The sequence below is a fragment of the Emydura macquarii genome, unplaced genomic scaffold, assembly GCF_026122565.2.
Source record: "Emydura macquarii macquarii isolate MOO-44397 ecotype Brisbane River unplaced genomic scaffold, CSIRO-AGI_Emac_v2 contig_1348, whole genome shotgun sequence".
Taxonomy (NCBI): Eukaryota; Metazoa; Chordata; order Testudines; family Chelidae; genus Emydura; species Emydura macquarii.
In genome coordinates this window covers 13,922,884-13,938,436 of record NW_027131485.1, presented here as the reverse complement: position 1 = coordinate 13,938,436, position 15,553 = coordinate 13,922,884, and positions in this window count along the sequence as shown.

Below are 15,553 nucleotides of genomic sequence, written 5' to 3'. Positions count from 1 at the left end.
GAAAGAGAACCACATTTCTTCAGTGCTGGAAGGAAGCACTAGACATTTGGCATCATGCACGCTACACATCCAAGTAAAGCAGTTCTCATAATAACCACCTACGGCAGTGTTTTATTTCGCACACATCTACTCCAAATCATTTCTGGTACACTGTCTTGTTCAAGACCAATACATAAAGACACAAGGACTAAATCCACCCCGTGCTTAATTCCACTGAAGTCAAAGTAGTGATACCAGGGATGAATTTGGCCCTGGCACAAGAACTGTATTGAAACCCAATATTTAAGCATCTCTATTAACAATTTAGAGTTAGCTTCTTAGATTCTGCTTCTGTTGATGTTGAAGAGGATTTTCATTTTCTACTTGATCAAGTTCCAAACCTCTGGTTTCTGGTTGTTACTGCTGGGAAATTCTAATAGCAAAAAGTCCAAGGGTCTGATTTTCCTCTCCCTCTGAGGTAAACCAGGTGTAACTCCAATGAAGCTACTGGAATCATACAGGTATAAATTTGGTAGAGGGAGAAGAGAATTTCTATGTGGGAGAGTCCAGAGGGAAAGTTACCAAAACTAAATTTCTGATATATTACTTATTGAGACCTTGTCTTATTGGTCAGATATCTGGACCAGAGAGCTATAGTGACTGACAGACAGATGAGGAAAAATATTATTTGCAGAGTTGCAGAATCATGGCATAATCCCACTTGATGGCCTGATGAGCCAATTCTTCTGGAGAACATCTAAACCCAGGGCGAAACCCTAATATTTGCACTGAAACTCTCGAGACAATATGATGAGGTCATTTATGCTAGGGCAATAACTGTGGTGGGTTTCTCTTTGTTAAGCTAGGGAGAGCACAGGAACTATACTTCCTGAAAACTTGTTACAAGAACTTTTTTTGCTGATCTGGATAGCTGTTAAGGAGAGTCCATTTGTTTTGATCTGGTGAATAGGAGAGCACAAGTGATGAAATCTCATTTGCCACATTAGAAAACTCAAAGAGAGAGATTAAGATCAAGATTTGGGCAAAGAGCCTACTGATGACGTAGGGATTGATTCATGGCCTGCTGAAATCCGTGGAAAGATTCCCATTGATTTAGGCTTTGGAGTAGGCCTCTACTGAGCAGAAGTAAAGTCAAATTCATGACACTTAAATTTCTGCCTCAGTAAATTGCTAGAGTTGAGATATTTTGTTATTGGGCTCTGTGATAGGCAAGGCTTTTCTCGGGGGTCACACTCAGGCAGCTTCAAAGCCCTTTTCCCTTTCAAAGGCCTCTTTGAGTTTTGGTGAGTCTTCGGGTGGCAGAGACTTGTCAGTTGTTTCCCTCTCAGCTACTCTATTACAAGAGCCAGCTCCTTCGGAAGCATTTGCAGCTTTCCACATAGTTGTAACCCCTTCCTATGACCAGCTCTCCTTTGTAAAACCTTGCTTCCTCCAGCTGGAGCAGGCTCTGCAGGTATGTCTGTTTGGTAGAAATTGAGCCCAGAGGAGCTCATTAGCCTTCTCCTGATTCGGTTGGAGGGGAGAGGTATGCCCTATCATAGGCTGGGTCAGCATACCACAGATTGGAGAGTTGAGTTTATTTCCAATGTTACTACCGGATGGTTGATGAGTTTTGTTGACACCAATTGCTTGGTTTCAGAGAATGCATAGTGTAGCTAACAATCCAGTCTCATGAATGTAGAAAAAGCTTCAGTCACTTAATACGTTAGATTAAACATTTAGGCTTAATTTTCCTGTAGCAGTAGAGATATTTTATGAAATCTGGTGCCCCATACTATTTATATTGCTCTATTGTTTAATTTTAGCACCTTCAAGGGAAACTGTGTTAGTCCCTTGCTCGTTGAAACTGTGTACTCCCTTCCTAACTGACTATTAGTGTCAGGAACATAGGGTTTAGGTAAGAGCCACTGAAAACTTTGACTGTTGAATAACTCTGGTGAATTTACCAGGGCTTGATTCTGGACGGGATCCTGAGCTCTACATGTGCCTTGAGACTCAATTGCTGGAGAATAGGTTTAATATTATTTCTTCCATTAAAGGAGATTAACTTCACACAAAACACATCCTTGAACTTGAATTTCACTTGAATGCTCAATCAGCCTTAAGTAGCAACAGCACATAAGAGATTTCATTTTGACTTAAAAAAATAAAAACAAAAAAACCCCTGATTTTGATTCTCTGTCTCTCAAACCTCAAGCAAATAGTTCTGAGCATTTCATTTCTTCCACGTTACTCTTCACCTATTCATTGCCACATTATTAAAAGACAGGGCAGTCTTGTTCTCATATATCATTCATCGCTCACATAAATAAGATAGGGCGTTTGTCTAGCAGTTACTGAGAATCAGGACTTCTGGGTTCTTTACGTGGCTCTGGCATTGATTTACTAAGTGACTTTAGTCTCTCTGAACCTCTCTGAACCTCAATTTACCATCTGTAAGATAGTAACATAATAGTTACTTTGCTAGTGAGTGTTCTTAAGGGTCAGTTTTTTCAGATAAAGGGTTATATATGGGTCAGGTCCATCAGTTACACATAACTTTAGAAAGACAAGCTGAGTGAAATAATATCTTTTATTGGACCAACTTCTGTTAGTGAGAGAGACAAGCTTCCAAGCTACACAGGGCTGCACATGGATTAAGAGCCCTGTATAGCTTGAAAGCTTGTCTATCTCACTATTAGAAGTTGGTCCAGTAAAAGATATAACCTCACCCACCTTGTCTCTCTAATATCTTCAGACCAACATGGTTACAACACTGCATATTTTTTTAAGCACTGAATATTTTGTCTGTGACACTGGGTCTGGTTATGTGCTTCAAGTTACACAGGTGTTTAAGTGCTATACTGGACTAGGTCCAGTAAGTGTAAAATATTATTTCTACTTTGCTGAAAAGTAAGCCTCTAGTCATGAAAGCCCTTAAGCATGCTCTTATCATCAGGACCTTACTTCTGAGTATTCATCATTCACTGCAAACCACAATACATTTCATATACTTCTTCAAAATATACCTGCTAGTATACTTCACAATACTTACAAGTGAATTCTTTTATGAAATGCACTGAATTAGTTGCATATAATTGAACAATTTTGCCATTGGAGGATTTTCAATGTTGACTTTGATTCCTCATATAATTCTTCTTCCAAATGCTTTACATCAATGGGAGTTTACAACTTCATTCAGGATATTGATTTACCACCACCTAGCAGAGGACACACTTTGGATGCTGTTTCCATACAGTGATCATCATTCACCAGAGGCCCTATTTTTTTTCACTTTAAAACCTGCCATTTGCTATGCCTACCTTTTAACAGATTTCTAAAACTTCTCACCCACATAATTTATAGTATCCATTTACAAGTAGTATTCAGGAATGTGTTTGTTCCCAAACAACTGGTAAGTTTATTTGTGTGAATTAATATTGTATAGTTTTTGCTGATATTAATAATTTTGCGTGCTTTTTTATTGTTTTTGTAAACCATCTTTTGCCAGTAAAATTAAAGCTGTAATACTATAGGCAGGTTATAATACTATAACCTTATACCGCAAGGGCATCTGGCTTTCCCCAAATACCTACACAGGTAACAAACAGCTTCCATTACCCTACTCACTGGCTTCTCTCCTTATGATCCCCATTTTCCCTAATCATAACTCTACATGACTCAGCTGTCTCTGAGCTCAGAGTTCAATTTCCTTCTCTCCAAGTTGCCCAACAACAGGTAACTCCAACACAACCTCCAGTTCCAGTTATCCAAGTTTATTTTTCGTAGGGTAGACAGCAAAGAGAAAAATCCCCAAGTAAAAGTTAAGTAGGACACAGACACTATAGCTTAATCACTGCAAAAAAGTGCAACTAGCTAGGGTCTAAGCTTAGTTATATGGTATCATTAAGCAACATATAAACCTGCTCTGTTAAAAAGTTCAGGCAGGCTGCTTTTTTGTGTCCCAACATCCCCTTCTGGAAATCTCCATGTGTTATGTCTCAGCAAGGTGTCTCACCTCTTCCCTCCTTTCCTTATATAGCCCTGTAACAGACATCTTCTGTTGATCTCATTAGCCAGTGTTAGAAAATTGGTGTGGCATCTTAAGGGAGGTTGGACTGGCTCTCTGGAAAGAACCTGAACTAGGAAGATAGAGACAGAGGAGGTCCAAGTGGGAAACTCTCGAGACAATCTAGCTCTGAGAGAAAGTTCAGGTGGTTTATATTGTGCTATTGCTTCTGAGTCATCAGTATAATGTGACTACAGGGAGTGGGTGAGATTGAATGGTAAGGATGGAATTTGCACCTAAGGGAATTAGGCACCCAATGCTCATCAGGAATTTGGCATCCTACCCCTCATGTCCATCCAAAATCCTACATCAGGGCTTGATCCAAAGCCAGTGAAGTCAAAGGAAGTCTCTCATGCCTTCACTCTTTCAGCTCTACTGAGGAAAAAATAGCATTGTAGCCCATTCACAATCCCTCTTTCCTATGATCTGAAAAATTAGATTCTTCTTCACCTCAACACCCTATTATGGAGGGGACTTATTGTTCTTGGAGTCCATGTGAATGATACAGCGCATGCCTTACCATTGCACAGCAACAATTAATAACTTCTATCCTTAAGTTACTTACATGGACCCCATTACTCTGGTATCTATACATCTTACAGTCTTTTATGCATTTATCCTCACAATACCTCTATGAGGCAGAGAAGTACTGTTATATATTATCCCTAGCACTATTAAGAATGTGGTTTAGAACTTTGTATTTTGCAGTGAGGCTAGGAGTTCCTTTCCCAGGCATGAAGAAGGACTCTGTGTGACTCAAAACTTTGTCTCGCTCATCAACAGAAATTGGTCCAATAAAAGATACTACTTCACCCACCTTGTTGTCTCTCTAATTTCCTAGGACTGACTTGGCTATAACAACACTGCATGTTCGTACACAGTTAGTTCCTCAAGGGAGATTGGGGAGGGACCATACTCCCTGACTGGCAAGCATCTAGCACGTGGCAGCACCTACCATAAGCAAATAAACAACAGCAGCACAGTGAAGGAAAAAATATGAAGTGAAAGATCATCTCCTGAGGGTAGGAGATGCACTGGCAATGTTCCAAGGCCAAGTGAACTGTCAACAGGAATGTGATAGAAAAGGCCAAAAAATCAAAAAATTGTTCCCTGTATAGTTCGCGAACACAAGAGCATAGCTGATATCATTGATGAGCCAAATCAACAGCACCCTCTACCCCTCTACCTTTGGCTTTGGCATTACAGCCTACTCTCTGCCTCTTTTTGAATGCATGGAGCAATAGCCTGATGAAACATCAACTAATGGTAACACAGGAAACTTTCAGAAACATGATGTCCAATGACAAATAATTGAGACTGACACTTTGTGGCATATCCCTGATGGAGCAGTCTTTCCCACTACAGGGTCTGACTCTGCAACCCTTACCTATGATGAGTAGTAGTTTGCTCTACAAGTAGTTCCAATGACACTGTTTTGCAGAATAAAGTACTAGTTAATGTAACGGCAGCAGAAAAGAGACGATGGTGTGGTGCAGTGGGAGGTTCAGAGAATCAGAACTCTGGCATTTTGTTCCCAGTCCTTGTCTCTAACACACTGAGTGACTGAGAAAATGTCTTGGTTCCTCCCACTTGTAAGATGGGAATGGCAGTACTTACTTCAAGGGGTGTTTTGAGGGCAATGGTCTAAAACTTGCACACCTTTGTCAAAGCTGTCATATTGTTCAATAGGTGTTCTGCTTGACTAAGGATTGCAGTTTATGGCCTGTTTGTAAAGTGTTTCAAGTGCCTCTAATCTAAATTGCTACAGTAATTTATGCAGCTCAAAACCAAATAACATGATTAGCAATCTCTCTGTAGAATTTAGATTTGAAATAACATGGAAAAGGCAAGAACAGGTTAAGAAACCAGCAGTATATTTTAAAGTTGGAATTCTTTTCAGAAGCCTGGCTTAAAAGCAAAGCGATATACAAAGGACAATGCAATGGATCAGTAAAAAGGTGAGTTTCTAAGAATGAAAGCAATGCAGAGATAGTACACACAAAGGCAGCAGAATTTAGCAGCAAGTGGAAAACATACTGATAAAGGTGAAAGGAAAACAATCCGCATGGGCCATATTTGGATACCCTTCTATTAGGTAGAACCTTGCTCCATGACAATTTATGGAGTCCAGTACTATACGGCAAGGATAAAAGTATCAGAATCTAGACTTTTCAAATAATATTTTGGAAACAATTTGAAATATATAACAGAATTCTGCAAAATTCAGAGCTCTCTGCAAGACTTACTCTCTGCAGAGCAGGCATTGTAAGACAGAGAAAATCATGTCTGAAAGCCCTTTATACTGATAAAATGGCAATATATTATTTCAAGACTACTTTGAATTGCTCTTACTCTTGAACAAGGACAATTTAACTACTGTAATAGGATGAAAGAGATTTGAGAGTACTTCAGGAGGATTAGAACAATTATACTGCTTTAGACCCACAATAGATGCTTAAAGCACTTTTAGTAGCATAAGGAGGAATTAAAGTGAGCAACACCATATAGGATATGTTTTTAAAAAAGATCATTTGATAAAGATTTAAACTAAGTTGATAGATACAGTAGCAATTATCTACAGGCTGCATTGTTAGAACAAGATTTTAAAAATAATCTCCTTTGTATAAATTCACAGAAAAATATTTTTGATTGCTATTGTTATGAGCTAAGTGAACCTTGCTATGGGTTAAGTGTGAATTCACCCTTCAATTAACATAACTGTGTGAATCTGCCCGAGAGCATTTGGGCTAAGTATTGTTTTGGGGAGATGTGTGTGGGAGGGTGAAAGAACCCATAGATAATGAGGTCACAGACAAGAACAGAGAGAGAAAGCAGAAGAAAAGAGGCATGAAAAGCCAAGCAGAAGTCTATAAGCACAGTGTATGTGACCCTGGGAAAGCTAAAGAGAGGAGAGTGGGAGCTTTTGGGTCTCTTTTGTCTAAAGAGACTTGGGAGTGAGGGGGCACGTGTAAGTGAAGAAACCGTACCTTTTATTTCTAGTTCCTTCTGCATTTAGAGACACAGAACTTTGAAGATTCTTTAAATAAACAAAACTGCATCAAAAAAATATTTATCACCAATTTCTACTTCCAACGGAACATCCACAGGGCCTTGCACTCTGATTAGCCACTCGGGTCAAAGGGACAACGTTACAGTACTTTGCACAGTGCATTGAAGCCATTTAACTTTTCAATGAGGCGTTCTTTTCTCTCTCCTCCCATGAGAGGAACAATACATAATCTAGGTGATTTCTGATTTTCTAATCTAGATGAGCCAGCTACTGTTTGTAAAATGACACCGTTTCCATGGAGTCTGCAGAATCTTCTTCCTCAGCCCAACTTGGCTTCGAAAATCACTTCAACATGCACATGGAATAAGTGAGGGGAGAGGGAAGTGAATAATGTCAAAGGCACACTCTTTCTCCTTCCCCACACACATACTAAATTTAGTTCACCTATAACTTAGAGTACATAAGGAACAAGGATTTCCCTGCATTTTTACCCTTTGAGCTTTTGAGGCCATTCTCACACTTGAGCAGCAGTATCTTATCCTCCACTTCTCCCTTCACTGCTCCCTGTGCTGTTCACTAGAGATTTTTGCAGGATCCAGAAGGGAGCCAGAGAATGACAGAAGGAAGAGGTGTGTCACTGATCAAAGACCTGGAGAGCAGTATCCACAGCACACTACAGAACTTTTAGTGTGCAGCAAACAAGTGCATTGTAGATTCACACCCCATTTGCCATGCACAAATTTTCATGTAGACAAGCCCAGAGAAGAAGAGGGTCTACTGCTGAAGTTCCTGCACATCAACAGGACCAGTGGATCTACTGTTGAACTATCTTTAACCAGGACTCAAGATGAGCAGAAGACAAGAGAATATGCTACTGAATTTTCCTTTCCTTTGCCCTCACCATGCTAGGAGAAGGGGAAAAAGAGGTCAAATGTATAGGATCCTTATGAAAAATTGATCTGTGGAGCCTGCCTTGGGGTGGTAATGAGATTGGAGAAACTAGTAAGCCATATTTTCAAAAACAAGTAGTGATTTGGATACCTTACTTTCTGTGTGCCCAATTTGAGACATTTTAAAGAAACTTGATTTTCAGAAAGTACTGAGCACTTGCCTTCTGAAAGTGTGGCCTGTTTATGGTATCTCAAGTTGAGTTGGGTACCCCAGAAACGCAGGTACCCAAAATAACTAGTTAGTTTGGAAAACTTGGCCTGGGATTTCAAGTCTTCCCAGGAATTTCAAGCATAGCAAATCCCTCCCCTTCTCTCCAGACCAATTAAGTCAATTACACTTATGCAATTCCATAAGCTTTCAGTGGAGCAGCAGTGTGTCACTGGGGACATATTTTTAAGACTGTGGTGGGGAGCAGGTGTCATTTTGGGTCAAAAATGACCCACGGAAGCTTTATTACAGGTGATGCTATGTGAGATGGAAAGCACCCAGCATGACTTTCAGATTTCAGGCTGAGTTTGCAGGGCTGGCAGCTAGGGGAGAAACAAACCTTTACTTTTCATTTGAGCTAATTTTCACATGGAATCAAGAGATCATAAAGCCAAGGCCATAAATTCACATTTCAGAATGGAACTATACATTACTTATTGTGGGAATGGAGGCAAAGCAATAGAGACTGTGGGTGCATGTGCATGCATGTGCATACGGTTAATAAGAAAGCGTCAGATAGCGACCGTGCATCTATTAAATCAGAGTAACCAAGAACAAGGGAGGCCTGAGGAAGAATTTCTTAGAATATATAGAAAGTGGATCACACACTGGTTGTGGATGGATGGAGAAGAAGAAATTATTAGGGAATGTGGGGATGCAATGTTGCCAGCTCACAATATATGATGTTTATCTTAAAAGTCCCACTTCCTGAAGTCATATTATTACTTAAAAATCTTAGATTTTATTTTTTAAAAAAAAGCAAGTTTCTAGCCCTCATGGATGCAAAGAAAAGCTTGAAAACATGATCTGAGTACACCCTACAGTCTCAGAAACCAGAAAATAAATAAAATAAGCCAAAAAAATCATGATTCCTTTAAATCTCATTATTTTAAGCGGATATCATGGTTTTTAAGATGGCTGACCCAAGATTTTTGAATGTTTGGAGTTGGCATTATGGGAGTTGGAAGGACTGAGGAAGATTGTTTGGCTTAGGACAACAAGATATCAGAAAGACCAAGAATCCACTGCTTTCAGGACCAAATAAAACTCTTGCCTCATTGACGGCTTTTCCACCAGAATAAAATGCATACTACTTATTTAAGAGTGACCACTGAGTGTGTACCCACCCACCCAAAGACTGTGCATATTCCAGAATACAATTTGCCATGCATTGCCATATCTTCCCCCCTATTCCCTCGCCATTACTAGCGAATATTTGATTACATGATACTTTGGCAAATTCTTCAGTATAAATGCCTTGATAAATTAGACTAAACAGATCAAGGAGTGGAAACAAAATTTCCAGGGCAGGATATCCCAAAATCCTTCTGCACGAGCCTTGTCCCATATTCACATTACTCAGAACTTGTAGATTTCTTAGGAGATCTCATCCAGGCCATTTATACCTACCATTCCAGCCCTGAGCATCTTATGACATTTACCATAACCACCATCCCCATCTAGGTATGTGAAAAGTAGAATTATGGGCTTCTCTTCATGGCTGATGTTCCTTATATCCTCACTGAGGTGGGAAAACTTGAGGAAATATACTGTAATGGGATGGGGAGGGGAGAATCAGAATGTTTTATTAACTCTATCATTCAAAAACATTTGTCCTACATACCAAATAGGCATGCCAGAGGGATTTTCTGCATGAATCTTAACCATGAAACCTTGCCTGATTGGCTCTAGTTGATAACATTGCTCTGCATGAGCAAAACTGGTCTGCAACAGCTTTAACATGCCACTTTCTTTTATCAGGTCTGTGTTGGAAAGATCTAAAAATGAAACTCAGGCTGCTTAGCAATATGCCAGTCCCGATCCTAGCATACACAAACATTTGCTTGTTTAATATAAGAAATTCAAGAGAGAATTTGGAATTCACTCATTCTGGCATTAACAACAGGGTGCCATTTTAAGATGTGCCATATGTAGATACCTTTGGATATTGTATTTTAAATTCTCCAGAATTAAAAACAGGAACTTCAGTCATCCCACTGCACTAGACTCACTGCATTACCCAAAATGTCAAGATGATATCTCCTTAGTCTGTTTTTATTAGCAGGCTAGCCTATGCTCACTAAATTATATTCAGATACATTGATTTCCTTCAATAGGGAATAGGAAACCAAGCCAGAAATTAACACTAATCTTCTAATTCAGCAAGAATAAAATATGTGACTGATTAAATCTTAATTAACAGTTCACAAAAGCCTGCTTAATGCCAAGTGGAATATGCATCTTAATTATCTGATTGTTCTATTGCAGTTTGCACAATGGGTAAAGATTTGTGCAATTTCTCCACAGCTTTTCATCTCTGTTGCCTTCCATTCCATATAGCTTCTTTCTGTTTCTTTTCATTTTATTAAAGTAGTGGAACCTAATACTGAAAACCTAACCTTTAGGATATGCATATTTTTTTTTAAATATTTTAAAATTGTCCAACTGTTTTTTATGTTCAAGTTTCTCTCATAACTTCTGAACATATACATATATACACTTACATACCTATTGTGAACATGGTGTGTGCGTATTGTTATTTCCAAATCTTTATTGGATCAGGGTCTTACACCTCCATCCTAAGAATACAAAAATATAAAAATATTAGAGCCCGTCAACAATTTTCTGATGGACCATCTTCCATTGGAAAATCACTGATCTGATGACATTGAAAAGTCAAAATATTTTGTTTCAACCTTATTGAAACATTTCAATAAGGCTGAAATGATTTGTTTTTATAAGGTTGAATTGCTTTGTTTTGACTTTTTATTGTTTTGACTTTCTATTGTATATAAATATCAAAATGATGAGTAAAAACACAGTTAAACATTATCAGTAAGGTCAAAACCGAGTATCTTTGCAATATTTCATTTCCCAAAAAATTCAGAAATTGATGTTTCATCCTGATGTGAGATTAAATGGAATTTCACTAGGACTACGCATGCACAGAGGTTAAGCATGTACTTACTTACGTGCTTTACTGAATTGGGGCCAGCACCTTGTAAGATTAAGGCCTCATTGAGAGAGTCTGAAAACAATGGTAATTACCAGGACCACCAGAATATAATGACACTAAAGATGGGCAAATAAAGCAGAATATTTGCTGTGAACATTCATTTAAAATGAAATGCCAGTTCATGACAGCTGTGTTCACACCATTTTCATATTCATATGCCACCAACATCCATACAGAGGAGTTTTACTAACAAACATGCTCCCGGGAAATTAATTTTAAAACAGGCTTGTTTGTATATTCACCAAGGGATTAATTGTATAGTAGCTTTCCAAAAGGATTTGAACCAGGCATTTGATTGTAGGAGTTGTGATGTACCACTTTCCTTTATGGCGTTGTTATGGAGTGCATCAACCCTGCACCAGCGAGGTGAGTATTAAGGAGCTACTCTGGATGCAGGAAGCCATGTCCCCTTGCCTCTGCTGGGTATGCTTCCAGAGACCAGAGCATTCAAAAGGGAATAGGGCTCAGCTCAGCCTGGGCTGACTGAGGAGGGGAGCAGTTGGGTGCAACAGCCTCCTGCCAAGAAGCCGCCAGGACTAAGCCTCATAGCCAAGCTGCTGGAAACCCGTCAACCGCGGGAGCCGAGTGGGACAATTTGCTGTTGCCAGTGGAAGAGACTCCAGAAATAGATCAGAGAGGAACACAGGAGGGACCTCAAGTCCAACCCATGACTACATTGGAGGGACCGGAACAAAGGTAGGAAGTGACCCAGGAAGCATACTTACGGGTATCAGACCCTAGGCCCTGTCCAAGGGCTACTGTTTCGAAGCACCCTGGGTCAGAACCCAGTGGAGTAGAGGGGGGCTGGGTTCCCTCCCCACGCCCACCACCAACACTTCCCTGAACTGTAGATGCTAGGCAAGGCAGCCTTTGGACTCTTGCTAGTGGGTGACATGTCCCAAACTGTAACCACCAGGTAAAGCAACCCTTGGACTCTTGCCATTAGGCATTACACCCTGGAGTATTGCCATTAGGCAACACTGCCGGTCTGAAGTGCACAACTAGCCCACAACAGGGATTTGCACTGGAAAGATCTAAAATGTAATTCAGGATGCTTAATAATATACCAGTCCATATCCTACTATATGCAAGAATTTGCAAGTCAGGGATCAAAAGGAGGACCAAGCAACCAGTTGAAACCAAGCAACTTAGCTAGAATTTTGCCTCTGTCAAAGATGAAATCAAATGAAATCAATGGAAGTTTTGCCATTGATGTCAATAGAGCCAAGCTTTCACTCCAAGAATCTAATAGTAATGCACGAGAGAGAACAAACTTAGCAAAAAGCTACTTGGAGCAATTTTTAATTAGAAATTATTATGAGAAAGTTGCCATCTACTTATGGGCATTCCATGGGCAGGAAGTGAACTGAAATTCAAATACATTATTCATTATAAATAATGATTCACTTAGCTCTACTTGACATGCGTCAATCTTTATAAATATAGAAAGAGAGGAAATGAATTTATTCTCTCCTATGGTTATTTACAGTAAATAATTTAGGGATAAGTGTGTGTTTTGATATAACTACTCCTAGTTTTAAATTTCCTATTATCTACATTGCTCCTGTTCTGTTTACTTACTCTAGTAACTGGAGAAAATAAATCATCATCGATATTTTTAGGGGAATTTCACCTTGAAATCTTTGTTAACTTAAAATATTCTATAAAAAGTTTTCATTTTCATTTCATTCATTGATTTTCATTTAGTGCTTTGCTGGCTATTAAATAAAAAAAAAGTGTGTTGCCAGCTACTCAAAATTTTTAAAAAATTGTGCTGCTTAACTGTGATTAGCTACATAAGTCACCTAGTATTTTTTCTGTACCGTGAATAGATGAGCATAATTGGTTTCGATGTAAAAAATTGCCTTCTCTGAGTTTCTGCAAATATCTGACGAAAGTGAACACAAATCGGGCACAAACAGCCAAAAATGAAATGTGTTTAGGCTAACACACTAGTTGTGTCAAAATTTTGCACACCCTGCTTGAAACACCTACATCCTAATTATCAGGTACATTGAACACTTTAATTTTCATTAGTCTCAACTAAAATTGTAGGTAACTCAGCATCATTGACAATCTGTCCCAATTTCAACATCCAAAAATCAGTGGCTATACTAGCTCTACTAATACTACTGTCTAGCTGGTTACAGATTACGGGTAACTGATCGTCCATACTGCTCTTGTCTAAATTAAACCTGAAGCATGTTTCCTGAATTAAGCAAACATTTTCAGCTAGGGTGATTCAGCCTCAGCCAGACTTCTTGTCAGTTTCAATAATTCATCTATAAGCCAGCTTTACAGCAGCATAAGCATAAGGGCCAACTGTCTCCTTCCCTGCAATTTATATCATGATACAATCTTAGGAGGAGAAATAGCTATTAAAGTGACCAGAAAAGCTCATATTGAAGGCAGAATTTGGTTCTGACCTGCATATGCAATACCCACAGAAGTCAGTGGAAATGGAAATGGTGTGCAGTGGAAATGGTGTGCATGCTGCTGAGGGCAGAATCTGGCCCCTTTTTAATCTGGCCCGCAGGACTCTGCTTCCGGACCGGCGGACCCAACCGACGACCACCACGACAGACGCGGCGGCGGACGCACCAACGGACGCGGCGAGGGACACACCAACGGACGCGGCGGGGGACACACCAACGGACGCGGCGACTGTTGAAACATCGGACTTAATGAGGGACGCACCACTTTTGTATGGACTTATTTACTCTATTTGTTAAAACCCCCAAAAAGTAACCCATAAGCATACTTAGTGACGTTCCCCCATTCCCATATATTCCCTTGTATCTTTTAATGCCCACACCATCACCCCCCCATCCAGGACCCCGCAGATTATCCCTTATTATTCTCCCAAGACTTTCAGCCACTCCCCACACCTCCCGATAACCTGCACATAGTCCCTGGATGTTATATAACTTTGCCCCTTTAAAACTCTATGAGTTACCTGTTTGTTATTTTTTTGAAATATTTACTCAATAAAAAACTTTAAATCTGTAATTCATTAAAAAAGAATCTCAATTCATGTACAGGTGTAAGAGAGTAACTGAGTGTGGAAAATAGCACAAGAAACTTCACTCTCTCCTTGCCTTTAATGGGTACCAGGCACAATCCTCTTGTGGTGTGCAGATTAGATACCAGAAAGGGGGCAGGGAAGTATAGACTGGGGATAGGGCTATGGCCTCTGCCTGTACTAGCTAGTGGAACTGATCATGAGGAGGGGAGGTTACATGCTCCCCCTGACAGGGTGGTGAGGCTGTTTGAGGGGGCTCACTCCCTGGGAGACCCAAATGGAATGTGACCGACCCTGTTGCGGCCCTTGTCTACTTCTCTCCAGCGTGGGTGATGCATTTAAAAGGAACAGGCTGGCCCTATTTAGAGACTATTACACAGTATTATATGTTAATGCTTTTTTAACAAGGTAAATAAATTCTGCTTTCGGTTTACTGCCAAGACATGAGTTCAGGGCTCTGTGATTACCTGGCAGCACTCAATGGCATCGCTACCATCAAGCACTCGCACCAAGCAATACCCTTTGGCCTGGGTTACACTGGCTTCCACGGGGCACAGTGTTCCCAGACATAGAAAGTCTGCCCACCACAGTAACACATAACTTTTAGCTGGTACTTCCCTTCTGTAGATCTCAAAGCACTTTAAAAGGAGATCAGTATCAGTATCCCCATTTTGCAGATGAGGAAACAGAGGCAGAGAGAGGTATACGTGACTCATCCTAGGTCACTCAGCAGGCCAGTGGCAGAGACAGGAATAAAACTCAGATCTCCTGAGTCCCAGAGCAGTGCTCTAACCACTGGACCACATCATCTCCTAGAAGACAATGAGTTGTTTGCAGTCCCCACTCAGCTGTGGGGCCATGCTGGCCTGCATACCTACTTTCTAGGAAAATGGGGGCATGGTTAGGACTGCTGTGCGAATGCTGTGATTCAGTGCATCTAAGGCAACCTCCAGTGGCTAGGCTCTAAAGTTGCCCTCCTGCAACAAGCCCTGGAGGGAGGAAGCTAGAGCAAACATTGCCTACCCTCCTCCAGTTGCAGCTGTCTGTGGGGTAGTTCAGATCCAAACTTGGCAGCTCAAGCTCACATGTAAAGAAAGCCTTTCCTGATAGCTTCTCATTAGCTTATGATTAACACTAGTTTCTTCCCATTTCCCTACCCCCTCAGAGCAACTGGTCAGCAAGAATCCCTATTGTTATCCACATCCCTTTCAAAATGCCTGCTGTGTTTTCTTTTGGAGGCAGCTCAGTCTTCTCACATCACTTCCACTCTCTCTGAAAGTCACTTTATATTCTACCGAC